This window comes from Podarcis filfolensis (genome assembly GCF_964270895.1).
Source record: "Podarcis filfolensis genome assembly, chromosome: 5".
Classification (NCBI taxonomy): Eukaryota; Metazoa; Chordata; class Lepidosauria; order Squamata; family Lacertidae; genus Podarcis; species Podarcis filfolensis.
The window spans coordinates 18,196,194-18,211,955 of record NC_139608.1 but is presented as its reverse complement, the minus strand read 5'-3'; the positions used below and the strand labels follow the sequence as shown (position 1 = coordinate 18,211,955).

The window sequence follows — 15,762 nt, the reverse complement described above, 5'->3', positions numbered from 1 at the left end:
TTGTTCCTAATACAATGCCCTTTGTACGTTATTTTCACTATCTTCATTTTTCTGCATAATTTCCATTAATATATGTATTTATGTAAACACTGATTGGGGAACAGCATCACAAAATTTGGATAATTGTGATTTCTGAAGGATAGCTGTGTGTCGGTTCACACATTGTTTGGGGAATTGTGAATGCGATAGATTCCATTTTAAATGCAAATGGAATTGAATTTTTCCTCCATCCTTAGACTCAACAAATTTGGATTTCAAACTGTCTCTCTCCAAGCTCTGTTTTCTATGGCCAGATTCTCAACTCCAGTGTTCTGCCATACTTTCTTGCCATATCTACTACTGGCTTTTGTAAAACACAGCCTATTTATTTCCTTCTCAGTTCCTTGAAGGTCCAAGTCTGCTGCTTGTTTTATTTTATTAATTGTATCTTCTATAAAAATGCAGAGCAGGAAAGGAGACAGTGAGGACCCTTGACAGACTCCATGACTAATTTTAGCTCTTGGATCAATGCAATTTGCTCTAATTGTACTTTCCTGGGTTTTTTAATGTTGTGAGTTCATTATCTGATTACTGTGACTTCAGCTATCGCTTTGGATTTTCCTTGAAACAATGCTGGATCACAGTTTGGAACAGGGGAAAGTGCTAAACTTTGAGCATCGCCAGGGCCAGACGTACGTTTCGCAGGGCATCTTCCATTGCAAGGAGCCCATTCTCAACCCCCAGAGCCTCTTGGCCCTGCTTCTTCTCCTTTCTGTCGCTTCCTGTTCAGTTGTCCTCTCTGGGCATGCAAGCATTGGCAAGAGTGAGAAAATGGAGCAGAACATCTCACTTGCTTTCTGGTGTCCCTCTAGACCAGCTTTTCCTAACCTTGGATCTCCAGTTGTTGTTGGACTACATCTCCCATCATCCACAGCCAGCAGGCACAACAGTCAGGGACGATGTGAGTTGTAGTACAACAACATCTGAGAACCCAAGATTGAGAAACGTTGATCTTGACAGTTGAGTCCAGAGGAGAGGGCTATTAAATGGGCAGCAGTGGTACTGACAAAAAGCATGGGACCCCACTGAAGGCGTCTTGCCCAAGCCCCACAAACCCTGAAACCAGTATTGTATGTGACCTCTGGCGCCAATTTGAGATTTCTCCAAGGAATCTAATGTTGGGATAGCAGAATGACAGTCCTGCAAGGAGTAGTCTGCCTCTTTCATTATTCTATGCCTTTATTTGCACATAAATTAAATTCCTCACCAGCTAGGGAAGAAGAGAGCACTGAACAGCACAAACTATATATTTCTCTATCTAATGTAAGGGGCTATTGTGTGCTGGTAACTTATTTTGATTTTGCCTTCTCAGAAGCCTGGCCTGACAGTGCTTGCTTAGTCCACATTGTTTTGGCTTGCAGATAGATTTGTGCAGAAAGGTGCACAATGGGGAACATTTTTCAATCTTCTACATCTAAGTTTACTAGCACCTGTATGACACTTTAAATGAAAAGCCCAGTACTTAATTGAACTTTGAATGAGGACACCCTGCTCTATGATGACATCTACGAAGCCAGGATCACTCAAGGAAATATAAATGTATTTATTTATAACATTTTAACAGTCGTACTCACTTCATGTGTGTGATGAAATCCTGTGATTATGGACTGAGAATTATGAAGATCTGAAAAAGAAGAGTTGCAGCAAAATATGTGCACTTTGAAATGAAGTTCCAATTAGATACTGTTTTTCAAAGATTTTCTCTCCTTTCTGAATTGGTATCCACTGCTTTTATGCTTTTGCACTCCTTGCGGTACAACCTCATTCATGCAGAAAATCCTTTCAGGGCATGAGTATATATGCTGAGCTCTGTTTTACAGAAACCACCATGCTAATTTAGCAAACCTGCATAAAACCGTGTGTGTGTATGTGTGGTTTCTGTCTGTTTTCCTAATTAAATTCAGCTGACCCTAGGAATAAAAAGTCCCATTTGCATGTAAACACAGGCTTTGGACATGCATACATGAAGATAGCTTTGAGTGAAATTAGCTCTGGGGAAGCAGCGTGACTTTGTGGTTACTGTCAACACATTTACTGACATCATTATTTATCACTCAAGCTAAAATCCCTCTGTCACCTGGCAGCACTTTAAGGAGCAGAGGAGTCATCGCAACATCTGCAGGACTGGCATGATGGTCAAGATGGAAGGTGGGGCAGGGGGCTAGAGCTGGAGAAGCCCTGTGCTGTCATGTGATGGCAGATTGGCTGACTTAGGATCTGATGGATCCCAAGATGTGTGGGAATGTTCAGGGTGTCAGGAGAGGATATATTGTTTATTAACATCTTTCCTAACTTGCACTAGCAAGTTCCTTATGTAGCAGAGTTACATTCCCCTTCTCAAGCACAGCAGAAAGCTGGCTGCAGGCTCGTTAGAACCTCTTATTATTATGCAATTCAATCTGCCTCAGATTGAATTGTACGTTCCTGGTAAGTTCCCTTGAATCCCTCTTAAAAGAATAAAAACACCACAATCCTATTCATAGTCAACAAAATGTAAGTTTACTCACATTCAGGCAGTACATGGTATCAATCCTGAAGGCAGGCTTAAAGACCTAAAGTTACAAATAGAAACATGTGGCTTTACCCCATATGGGCGATATTTCCTGTGCAAGCCAACAGAGCAGTCCTAGCTGGAAGCAGACAAAAGGAGAAAGTGCTGCATGACTCGTCCTTTTGTTACCTGGACAGGTAAGGTCATGCCCACCTCTGGTCACATGCAAAAGGAAGGATGCTCCAGGCCAGGAGGAACAGGAAGTTTCGACTCGCTGGATCAAACATTCCCTTGCATGTCCACTCTAGCATTGCAAGGAATGTTGTACTTGACTGCTACCCATAGATCACATCCCACAAGCTGGCTCAGCCATGCCCCTTCCCTGCTCCCAGAAAGCTCCATTTGGAAGGTGGATGCCTCTGGCTGGGGTTCCATTGATGACAACAGCCTGCACATTCAGGACATAAGAATTTATGAAGAGCTGCTGGATCAGGTCAATTGACCATTCTGTTCTCACAAGAGCGCTCTCCTCTCAGCACTCTCCCTTCCTGTGTCATCCAGCAATTGGAATTCAGAAGCATTTCTGCCTTAGACAATGGAGGCAGAACATAGCTATGATGGCTACTAGCCACTGATAACGTTTACCTCCATAAGTTAGTCTAACCCCCTTTCAAAGCCATCCACCCTGATGGCCATCACTGTCTTCATTGGGAGCAAACTCCATAGTTTTGCTTTCTCTTGTCTGTCCTGAATCCTCTAATCCATGGGTAGGCAAACTAACACTTGGGGGCTGGATCCGGCCCAATCACCTTCTAAATCCGGTCTGTGGACGGTCCGGGAATCAGTGTGTTCTTGCATGAGGAGGAGAAGAAGAAGAAGCAGTGGCGGAGGAGGAGGAGGAATTTGGATTTGATATCCCGCTTTATCACTACCCTAAGGCGTCTCAAAGCGGCTAGCAATCTCCTTTCCCTTCCTCCCCCACAGCAAACACTCTGTGAGGTGAGTGGGGCTGAGAGACTTCAGAGAAGTGTGACTAGCCCAAGGTCAGCCAGCAACTGCATGTGGAGGAGCGGGGACGCGAACCTGGTTCACCAGATTACGAGTCTATCACTCTTAATCACTACACCATACTGGCTCTCAGGAATGTGTCCTTTTATTTAAAATGCACCTCTGGGTTATTTGTGGGGCACAGGAATTCGTTCATCCCCCCCCCCAAAAAAAATAGTCCAGCCCCCTACAAAGTCTGAGGAACAGTGGACCAGCCCCCTGCTGAAAAAGTTTGCTGACCCCTGCTCTAACCTTCAGTGTGTGGAAGAGGGAGCTCTACACCAGCATTTTAAAACATGTTTATGTAATCCAAGAACTAAAGCAGAACATTTAGGAAGTGTGAAAGCCAGTGGGTAATGATGTTCGGATCTTCACATCAGTCTAGGAGCTATAGATCAGGTCAATTGGTATTAGCTATTACAGAGAAATCCTAAACCCTTTGCTGGGTTGGAATATTCAGTGCTCTCTCTTGGTCACTTTGTGTGTAGAGAGTCAGATGCACACAGCAGAAAAAATGTACTTGGTGACCATATTTGAATATCTGAAGTAATACCTTATTTTCTATTGCATTCACATTTTAATTAATTTTGCAGAACTTGTATTTCAGAACAAAACAGGGACAAAATTACAGAGCCCAGTGATTTTCAAGCAAAAAAATGCCTCACCAGCTGGTATTCAATGTTCACCCCATCAAGAGTGTCGAAGCAGTTCTTCGGGACACTGTTTCTATCATCATCCTGGAACAAATACAGGTAGATAACAACCAGCATTATCTGGAAGGTCAGGAACAGATGAAGTAAAAGATTGAGGCTGTCAGTAGTATAGATTATGCTCCAGAAAAGAACACAGTTGTGTAAAATATTATATTGATTTAAGGACATTATTGTCAAAGTCTTGTAGGTGAGATGAGATCCATTTACATGCTAATGACAGCATGTTGTCTTTTGTATTCAGGAGTGAGTAAATCATAGCCTCTAGAGATCTCCCATCCAGCAAAGTAGATAGTTATCATTCTGCAATGTTGTCCCATTATTATTTTTATCTATGAAAAAATACCAGTTTTGTGCACTAGCATCAAGGGCAAGAGTGGCAACTTTGTCCAGTCCTCTCCTCCATGACAGAGCAGGTTACACTTGCAATTCATGGTTCCAGTCAATTAAACATTATCTGTGACTAGGCTCCATTAAAAACAATAGGACTTAATATTAGTTTCAAGTCCAATTGTTTTGAATGGGCAAAATAGACTAAATTTAGATAACTGGGAGAATTACTCTCAGCAGAGAATTGAAAGTTAAATCTATCAATGGCTACTACTCATGGACTTCAGACAGGAAAGATGAGAAAGTGAGAGAAGAAAAAATCACTAAACCAGACATTGAACCTGGAAATTTTGCTTACAAAGCATGGACTCTACAAACAAGCAATGGTATTGGTGGCAAGGGAAAAAAATAAGTATAAAAAAATAATTCCTGGGTGCAAAAATTTGGTGAGAGACCCCTAGCTGAGATTTAAAATCACATTAAAATATGCAGCAAAACAAAATACACAAATATAGACTGTTAGACCTTTAAAACATGCCCTTCTGAGTTCCTTCTAAAGTTTCCCTCTTCCCCTAGCATAGAAAAAAGAACTTCCCCAGGGAGGTGGTTCCATGATCTTGGAGCAGCCACTGGAAAGGCCCTCTTTCATGTCCCTACCAAGCATGCCTGTGAGGGTGACAAGACCAAGAGAAGGGCCAAAGATCTCAGAATATGGGCAGACTTGTATGAGGAATAGTCTTTCATATAACTTGGACCTAAGTTGTATATATATATTCATTCATGCAACATTCAGCACCCCATTCATGAGCAGAATGGTCCTTTAGCATGTTGAAGGATTCTTTTTTATGCAAACCTTTATGGGTATATGGCAAATGAAGGCGACCCCAAGTTGGTTTAGATGACTATAAATAATTGCATAATCCAAAACATCTAATCTAAGGAAGTGGGGAAAGAAGAAAAGTCACCCATGTTTCTCATTAAAATGGAGAAAAGTGGATCAGAAAGAGGAAACTTTGTCACCTTGGATTTGTTCAAAAAAAGTTGAAAGGCAGCCTTCACAGATGGTAAGCTGTCATTAATACATGCAGTGCACTCTCCACCACCACCAAAAGAGTGGTGATTTCAGCAATCCCTAAGTCTTACTCCAGAGATGCTACTCTGTGAGCTTTGATCATTTGAACATCTGAAGAGGAAAGTAAAGGATGATATCACTGGAGCAAGGAAAATTAAGAATGATTGAAACAAGTATTTTATTAAGATGATTTTTTTTCTCCCTTTGTCCTCTAAGATATATATATATATATATATATATATATATATATGTACAATTTTCTCTTTCAGAAAAGAATAACTTTATCAGGGCTGTATGTCAAATACATGCTTATGGTTTAGCAACTGCCACTTCATAATGTATTATCAAAGCAGTGCCCTTCAGCTCTCTATATTGGACAAACAGGCCAAACCCTACACCAAAGGATAAATGGACATAAATCTGACACCAGGAATCACAAAACAGAGAAGCCAGTAGGAGAACGCTTCAGTCTCCCAGGGCCTTCAACACAGCTCTCAAAGCAGCTGTCTTATTACAAAAGAATTTCAGAAACAGACTTGAAAGAGAAGTTGCTGAATTACAACTTATCACTAAACTGAAAACTATGGAGAGACCTGGTCTTAATAGAGATATTGGATTCCTGTCTCATTACATATGCTAATCATCTACATACTATCCCTTGCTTCTTTCTGTAGGACTAATTGCAGTCATTAACAGTCATCAACAGGTTTACCATACCCATTGAGTCAATCACCCATCTCCTACTACCCTCCTGAGAAAAACCCCACTCTACCCTCCCACTATATATAAGGGTTTGGTGACTCCCTTTTCAGAGGGAGGGTAGATTCTTTTCCCATAAGTCAAGCAACAGAATGTAACAGTTAGCCCTATTACTGATCTGAACATTGTTCCAGAAATGAAGTGGAGCAAGACACGAGAACCGATTTTACTGGATTCTCCAAGGCTGACAATGGAATACAGAATGTCACCAGTACTGGGACATGTTAGGCTTCTTGGCACAAGTGAAAGAGGTAAAACCTAAGAGTATGAGTTAGGGCACACATTCATGCTCCTGTATATGTGGCATCAAGTGATCATCTGCATGGTCAACCAACATGGAATGTGTAGGTCACTCAAGCTCAGTTCAGATAAAACTCTTTACAATGTTTGAAAGTCATCAATCATCAAAACATCAAGTGATGCATGAATCAGTTGTCAGACTATGACAGGGGCTCAGTTTAAAAGAAGGGAAATTGACAGGATGGGAGGGGAGAATTTTGAAACTGCTAACCAGTCAGAAGCCCAAACACTAAAAGAAAAAAACCACTAAGAGCTGATACAGAATGATAAGACCATCAACCTCTTGCAGTACCTAGAACATTCTGTGCAGTCCTTATAGTCTTTACCTGGTCATAGAGACAATGGAGGGCCTGATCTAGGGCTGAGGAGGCTGTGTCTTCCCTTGGTGACCCAACCCAAGAAGCTCCATGTCTGCCTGTGGGCCATATGATACATAATGAATGCTGCAGTCCTGCAGTACCCAATGGGTGAAAGGCGTAAATAGATATAATCTGGCAAGTTTTTGTCGTCTATCAGCACAGTTGTGGATGTAATTATTGATTATAGTCTGATGCAATTTCTTGCAATATCAAGGAATGGCAACAACACTGGGACAAAAGGAATTGCTTGGATGAATATGTGGGTAAATTGTGCAAGGACTCTGGCCCCCAAAGTCTGGATGCTCACAGTCCCATCCCACAAGCAGCAATATGTCCCTCATGTTGCAATCCCTCCAGAACATGGACAAGAAAGGTCTATTAATTTAGTGTGATGCCTCCCAGCAGCAGTGAGGATGGAGATCAGCCAGCAATGGAAAAACAGAAATATATCATGGTAATCGAGAATATGGAGCATTGGCTTATTGGAACAATGTATACAAGGAGCTTAGCTAATGAGGACTATTTCTTGACATTTACATTCCATTCCTGTTTTTGTTAAGAAGAGTGGGGAGAAAATGAGATTGCCACTGGCTTATGGTTAGAACTATGGGTAACTACCTTCTGCAAATGCGTCTTTAACTGCATTTGAATGTTAGACATTTGCTCTAGAGTTTATATTGCTGTGCCACTGACCCATCAAGAATCTTCTCTTTGGGATATACATAGAATATGCTTTTTCATTTTTCAGTTGCTGACTGTAAAAGCAACTGGTAATGCAATTTCATTTCAGTGCCAAGGTAGACCACTCTCCTCAAAAGAGCCATCTGTTTCCAGTTTCCACTTCTTGCATCTGATATGCATCCTGTCACTGATTTGGAAAAAAACACACCCTTATTTTCTTGACACCAGTCTTGTTACATTTTCGCCCAAGGCCAGCTCAAGGGTTTTTTATAAACACGTACAAGATGGACCGCATCCAAAGGTCTCCTTGCTACCTTTGGGGCTGGCCTTAACCAAACCAAATGCTCAGTAGAAATCTTTAGTAGATTTCTTACATCACTGAACCACTGCTGTTTTACTGGCACAGTTTTCAATCAGTGTAATAATTGAAAGCACAGGGAGAGGAGACCAAACACTGATGTTCTTTTACTAAGTTCTATAGAGTTTGTTGATTTTTTTATTTTAAATAAAGTGGGCTCATTTCAGTATTTTGTAGCACGCATTTTTGTTTCTTTTCCAAGTTCTTGTCATCTGCAAGGACACCGAAGGTGCCTATCAAAGGGCAGAAGCAGTACTTACTTAGCTGTAAGTTTTGGATCGATATGATCTAAATTATAATGCATTCTGCTATTGCAGTGCTGAAACAGTTGGAGGCATGCCAGCTTTAAATTTATTATACTTTTGCCATGTCCACTATAATCTTAATGATTGGAGGGCCTGGAAAGAAGCATGCCCACATGTTATAATTTGAGCACAAGCCAACATTCAAATGCATATAGGACTGGTTCTACACAGCTGCTGCTTCTGTATGCCATAACCCCCTTCCACGTTCTCTTTGTTCAAATGTTATCAGAAGAGAATGGATGGCAGGTGGATCTCCTCCAGGTTTCAGGAGGCCTCTGGCAAAGGACCATCTTATGGGCCTCCTTCAGTATCCAATGGATGCCCCTAACTTTCAAAGGTACCCATTGACTAGCGCTGCCATATGTCCAGATTTTCCCAGATGTTACTAGGATTTCAAAGGCGAAATTCACATCTGGAGGGAATTTCTGAAATGTGGTGCTTTGTCCTGGATCTCAGGCAAGTCAATTGAAAAATCGCGCTCTTTGGGTGTTTAAAAAAACTCAACAACTTTGGGGCTTTTCTAAAAAATGCTCCCCAACAAAAGTGTCCCAAAATGTAGCAATCTTAGGCACAAGAAGCTGGTGTAAAGCAACTTGATGTAAGTTAAGCCGGTGTGAAGTTACAGCAGATTCAATCCCCATTCAGCAGTAAGGCTGTTGCTGCTCTGTCCAAGCCTAGCAGAGGAAACATAAGCCTTGGAGGCTTTTAAACAGAGGTTGGATGGTCATCTCCCATGGATGCTTTAGCTGAAATTTCTGCATAGCAGGGGGTTGGACTTGGGATCCCTTCCAATTCTACAATTCTATGTTTCTACGATTCTATGTTCTATGCTGGATTGCCAGGTCGGGTGACCAAACTGAATAATAATAATAATAATAATAATAATAATAATAATTTATTTACACCCCGCCCATCTGGCTGGGCTTCCCCAGCCACTCTGGGCGGCTTCCAAAAACAATATTAAAATACTGTACTACATCAAACATTAAAAGCCTCCCTAAACAGGGCTGCCTTCAGATGTCTTCTAAAAGTCCGGTAGTTGTTGTTCTCTTTGACATCTGGTGGGAGGGCATTCCACTGGGAGGGCGCCACTACCGAGAAGACCCTCTGCCTGGTTCCCTGTAACTTGGCTTCTCACAGTGAGGGAACCACCAGAAGACCCTCGGTGCTGGACCTTAGTGTCCGGGCAGAACGATGGGTGTGGAGACGCTCCTTCAGATATACTGGACCGAGGCCGTTTAGGGCTTTAAAGGTCAGCACCAACACTTTGAATTGTGCTCAGAAACGTAGCCTTGTCTTGCCCCAGCCATGCCCCCAACACCTTTCAGCCAGCTTCCCCAAAGGGGGAAGCCTTATAAAGGTTTCTACACCTTCCTCGTCCTGTGGTGACCCATGGGAAAGTTTTCTCCCATGGGCCTATGCAGGGATCATGAGGTGTGCAGAACTCTGTCGCCGTTTGCTTCTCATTGGCCCATGCACCACCAGGCAAATGCATCAAAGGGCTTAATTTGGCCCAGAATGAGGCTTGTCAATTAAGCAACTATTGCAATAGCAGCAGCTGCACAATCGCTTTCCCATCCAGTTCACTGCATCCCTGTTTCATTAATAACCTTTGTGTTATTAATCTATTCTTTGTCCCCTAAACTGCTCTGCAAATCCATCTAGTGATGGAAGAACTAGATTATACATTCAGATTTCTTGGTTGGCTGTAACTTACTAGTAAACCCACAGGTCCCTTGTTGACTATGTATCTAAAGAAATCTCTTGTGTATTGTTTATGCCCCAAAGTGTGTGAAATATCATATACTGTGAGGGAAATTCATCACAGCTTCTGGTATAAAAGTTTCTAATAGCTTTCTAATGCAAATGTTGTGTTTCTGACGCAAACGACCAAACACCCTGAATTCATCTGGGGCACATAGGAATTTCCAGGGTGTAACTAATAATAAAATTGAATATTATGTAACCCCAAATGCATATGTTATATGTAATAAAAAGCAAATTAGGAATGAACAGCGTTCTGTTTGGATAAAATAAGTATGAATCAAACGCCTGTTCCGAAGTTCCCTTGTTTCATTTGTCAGTACACAAAATCTCTCACATCTATAAAAGCTCAAGGTTTCTTTTTTGCTTTTGGCTACTGTAACATTTATCTGCAACCAAAGTAAAAATCAGTTCACACTGTAGAAAGGTGTTTGTTGCATATGCACAAATGTTAGAAGCTGCAAACAACACAAAGGGTGAAGTAGAAAAGAAGAAGAAGAGTTTGGATTTGATATCCCTCCTTTCACTCCCTTTAAGGAGTCTCAAAGTGACTAACATTATCCTTTCCCTTCCTCCCCCACAACAAACACTCTGTGAGGTGAGTGGGGCTGAGAGACTTCAAAGAAGTGTGACTGGCCCAAGGTCACCCAGCAGCTGCATGTGGAGGAGTGGAGACGCGAACCCGGTTCCCCAGATTACGAGACTACCGCTCTTAACCACTACACCACAATGGCTCTCAAAGTGTGTTGATAAGCATGTAATAATCTTATGTGTAGGAACCACAATCAAGCAGAATATTTCTCATGCAGAAGATTTCCATGTGTTCACAAACACACTTTCTAACTTTTATGGAAAGGACCCGAGACATTTTGGTGACTGGGACAGAAACCCCAAATCCCACCCCCACCCCCACCCCCAGTGTGAAACAATCTTTATTTCTGTTTCTGATGTGCAGGCTAGGAGGGCCTTTGCTTATGTAGCCAAACAGTGCCAGGAACACACATGAGGGAGGTATTAGCATGGAAAACTGGATAGGGGAGAGTGGAATAGTGTAGCTGAAATCCGGAACTGCAGAACTCTGCACTGCACCATTTTGTTGCAGTTCCCCATTGTCTTTCATAAAAGGCAGTGTGGTGCAGCGCTTAGAGTGTCATGCTAGGCCCTGGGAAAACAGGCTACAAACACCCACCCAGGCATGAACCTGACTGGGTGACCTTGGGCCTGTCACTATCTCTTAGCTTAATGTGCCTCAATGTGAGGATAAAAAATGGGCGGGGGGGGGGGGCTGTGCACCAACTTGAGCTCATTGGAAGAACGGTAGGATAGACGTTTGCCAACAATTAGATGCCCTTGCTCCTTGGGACTATGAGGGAATCTTGCCTGTGGCAGGGCTATTTATAACAACACTGCCTCCTGCCTCCAGCATGTGTTTCCTAAGCACAGACCTTTGCTATTAGAGGAAGAAAGGAACCAACAGCATAATCCCGGCCCCCACCAAACATCTCGCTGCAAAACCTGCCCATCCGAATACTTCCAAGCCAAAGCACGCTATCCATCTCTGTGAATTGTTCTCAGTCCCTGAGGTTTATCCAGTGAATTATGCAGGCTCCCTTCGTGTAGAACTTTATTAATAGCTTTCTGACAATTCAAATAAATTACATCATGTGAACTGTCATTATCACTCTTATCCATAACCTCCTCAAAATGTCAAGGAGGTTAGCCAGGTATGCTCTTCCTCCAATTTAAATGGTTTCAAATTACATTATCACCACTCTATCCCATATCGCCCTTCACTGTGGGCTCCATTATTTTACATGTCATAAGACCAGAACTGGCTAGTCCAGGTATTGTTTTAAGTTATATCATTAAGACTAGGCAGGTTGAGACTGCCAGTTCCTTTGTAAATCCATTTTTTAAAAACCCCATAAGTTTCTTTCCTTTACTTGTAAACCACTTAGAAGCCACTTCAGCCATTGAGCCGCATGTGCATTTAGTAATAGTAATGCTAACAATAGTTTCTTTAAAGCCTCTTTCTATAACAACAAAAATGGCTCCCGTTTATGCAGAAAGATAAATCAAATTTGCTATCGCAAGATGTAGTGATGTGCAGTATCTGAGACAGCTTAAAAAGATTGGACAAAATTCATGGTTGATAAGTTTATCGATAACTATGGCCATTGCTTTGTTGTAATGTACAATGTGCTGTCACTAGTTTTTTGCCTATGGTAGCCATTTTGTGCTGGCATCCATTGCAGTTTTGTCAAGTTGATCAGTGACATGTCAGTTTTTACCAACAAGCACTGGCTCTATGAAACCTCCATCTTCAGGGACAGTATTCTGTCTTTAATACCTGCATGTGACCTTCCTAGAATCATGTGACTAGCCACTTGAGAAGTGTGTTGCCAGACTACACGGGTCTGATTCAGTATAGTTGTCCCTATCCATATTGAAAACGCATAGGGTCTCTTTCTTTTGATGCGCACAAAAGCTCGCAATGCCACAATTAATGTGTTTTTAAGGTGCCGCAAGTCTATTTCTGCAACAGATTTAACTCACCTATATTCTTCTAGCTATAGGTATTTCAAGTTCAGAACAGTAGAACTCATTTCATGTTGTTTACACTGAACAGATAAGAGTTGTTGAATAGGATGTAAATAGAATTCCATCTGCAAACTGAAAGGATTTACATTTGGAAGCAGTTCAGAAAAATTGCACAAACAATTGCTCCATGTTCAGTATAGCTGAGTATCTGCAAAGCCTATAGACTTTTCTCTTTAGATTGCGGTTGAGCAATCAAATGTGAATGCTATCAGCAACCAGGCATACTTCCTTTCTCAATCCAGCATAAGTGGTGTTGAATCAAAGCAAAACACTGCATTTAGGAACATGCAAGGCAATTTAAAGAAAGGTTTGGATGCCCTGACCACAAACTCATGTAGAAGTTTTTAGAACATATTTTGTGTGGAGTCTGAATTGCTCCCCTCACATGTGCAGCCATTTTTTGATGGATGAGACCAAAAAATGATTCTAGGTCTCACGTCTGACACAGCTGGATGGCTGTTTCTCCTTAGATCTTAGCAAATATTAGCATATTTAAACCCTGCAGAATCTGTACTGCGAATATTTCTCTAGCTTTGATCCCAGAGCAGTTTGAATGTGCACAGAGATTCTATGTCACTACATCCACTTAGTCACTACTTTTTAGATGTGCAACTGTCATGTGTGCAAAATGGCATAGATTTGATTTTTTTCTGCAGGCAAATTTGATTGCTCCTCAAATTAATTTCTGTTCCACACACACAAGAAATACCTTTAAACTTATTGAAACTTGGCTTCTCTCCTAATTACTTCATATTTCCCAAATCAGATAATCTAGAGATATGTGGAGGACCATTTCCCATCACCTCAAGACATTGTATTGCCCCTTAAAATTATTTGTGATTTCTTTCCTATATATATTTAAAAAACAACAATGGTTTTTTCAAGATAGCAAAGGTGAAAATCAACAATTTCAATAGGTCTATGCTGAGTAAAACACAGCTGACTACCACCCACATAACTGAATGCCCAGACCCAGGAAGGAGAATTCCTGCAAATACTTTGGAAGTGGAACAGTGTAGTTATTGCTAACAGAATGCTTATTTCTTTTAAGAACTCACATCCAACTCTCCCTCTCCCCCCGCCCATAATCACTTTACAAAAGCTAATAAAGGCTGGATTAAGCTACAGCTTTGAAGAACTCATCTCAAAAGGAACCCTGAAACACTGTCTAAAAGCAATATTATCGGTATTAGAAGCTGAAAAATTATGCCAAAAGATCTAGGTCAGTGCTTTATATATATATTCAAAACAATAGTACTGATGCCAAAAATATCCAGTGTCCGAAAGAAGCCTCAGATAGTCTGAGGGTCTTTCGGTCTCCAAGTTTTATGTAAATGTTCATCCTTCTATGTGAGCTTTGATTCACAAGGACTGCTGTCTTAGCAGTTTGCAGTGAGGATTCAGTACTAGATAAAACCTGTACGAATCAGTAAAGGTATTTCCCTTTGTCTGTATAAGGGATGTGTACCAGTCACAAAATTTGACTTGTGTCTGTGGGCTTTGGGAGGGAGCTCATTGTGTTTTGGAGCTGCTTTGTTTCTTTCCAGTTTGTCTCATTATTCAGGACCAAATTAGGTAAGTTTAACATAAATCTCCCTCCTCCACATACAAACCCTTCACTGTAAAAGGAAATCTAAAAATGGTGACATTTTTCTCCTTTTCACAGAAGTGAATGAAATTTGAAGGCATTTGAGTATCTCCAGAGTTGAATAAGCTCTCCAAACTATAGGCCGATGCTTCCACACATTCTTATTCTGATTTATTTTCTGCCAGACAGTTTACAATGTGTATTTGTAGTTGTCTCCATGTGAGGGCATGAAAACTGCTAAATTTCAGAATGATAGCTGTAGTAGTTCTTTGGCAACAACAGACATTACCATTCTGAGGCAGGGTAGATATAATAGGATTCATAGGGAGCATTTAAGCTATAGATATCTGGGAAAGACTGGGATGTGGAACATGCCATTCTGCTAGCAAGGACCCAATACCTCAAGAGTCGTGGGGTGGGGCTTCTTCTCCCCACTACAGATATTTTGGAGGTATTTTTCCTCCTCCTCAATTGACTTGCACAGGAGAAAGAGCAGTAGTGGGAGAAAAACAGCATAGAACACCATGAAAAACAAACTCAAATTTTAAACCTTTCCCCAAATCACTGTGACTGGAGAGGCCACTTGGAAAATAATTCACTTTCATTTGCACAGTACAAAATGAGAAGCTTTTTACCTTTAAAGATGGTACAGAATATGCTAAATAAATAAATAAATAAATAAATAAATAAATAAATAAAATAAAATATTGGGGCAGGGCATAAGAAGGGAAGAGCCAAAAAACAACAGTCCAGTTTGATTTCAGCAACCTATCTAGCCATGGAATGCTGATCATCTGTTGGTGGGCAGAATCAGAAATCAGCAGGGGACTAAAATGGCTCAAATCCTGAACAGAAGCATTCTGTGCTGCAACATTTTGTTGCAGCCCCAAATGGTCCCATACAAATATTGAACTCCATATATACCAGGAGGGCAATAAGATAAAGTAGAGGATTTTGCTAGTCCTGAAGTTAAGTAGCTCTGCATTTTGTGGCCCTGTTTGAAGCACAGCACAGTTGTCAGGATAAGATCAACACTTTAAACTGAACTGTTTAAATCCTCCTTGTGTTGCATTCTAGGTTTCTGAACACCATATGAAAAAGAGGGACAGCATGGCAGTGATGGCAATATATATGCTTTAGGCCAATATATGTTAATGAATAATTGACCTGCCATAATATGCAATTACAGCAAAACTCCACGCACCATTGTATAATGGCTCTTCCATTAAAACGTCTCTGTCTTTTCTGAATGATGCATTGCATTGCTTCAGACACCACTTGTCTTAGAATCTCTGCGAACTGTTCTGCTGATGATACCAATTTGTGTCCTGAATTCTTTGTGGGTTGGGGTTATCATT

At 41.2% G+C, this 15,762-nt stretch overlaps 1 long non-coding RNA gene across 1 annotated transcript in view; it reads right to left on the bottom strand.

Moving 5' to 3' along the window:
* LOC310762512 overlaps positions 1-15,762 on the bottom strand; it is a 54,531-nt gene that overhangs the window by 6,023 nt on the left and 32,746 nt on the right. The window contains exon 4 of the long non-coding RNA XR_014548046.1: positions 4,243-4,314. This is a non-coding gene — a long non-coding RNA (uncharacterized lncRNA). The remainder of the gene's footprint in view (positions 1-4,242; positions 4,315-15,762) is intronic.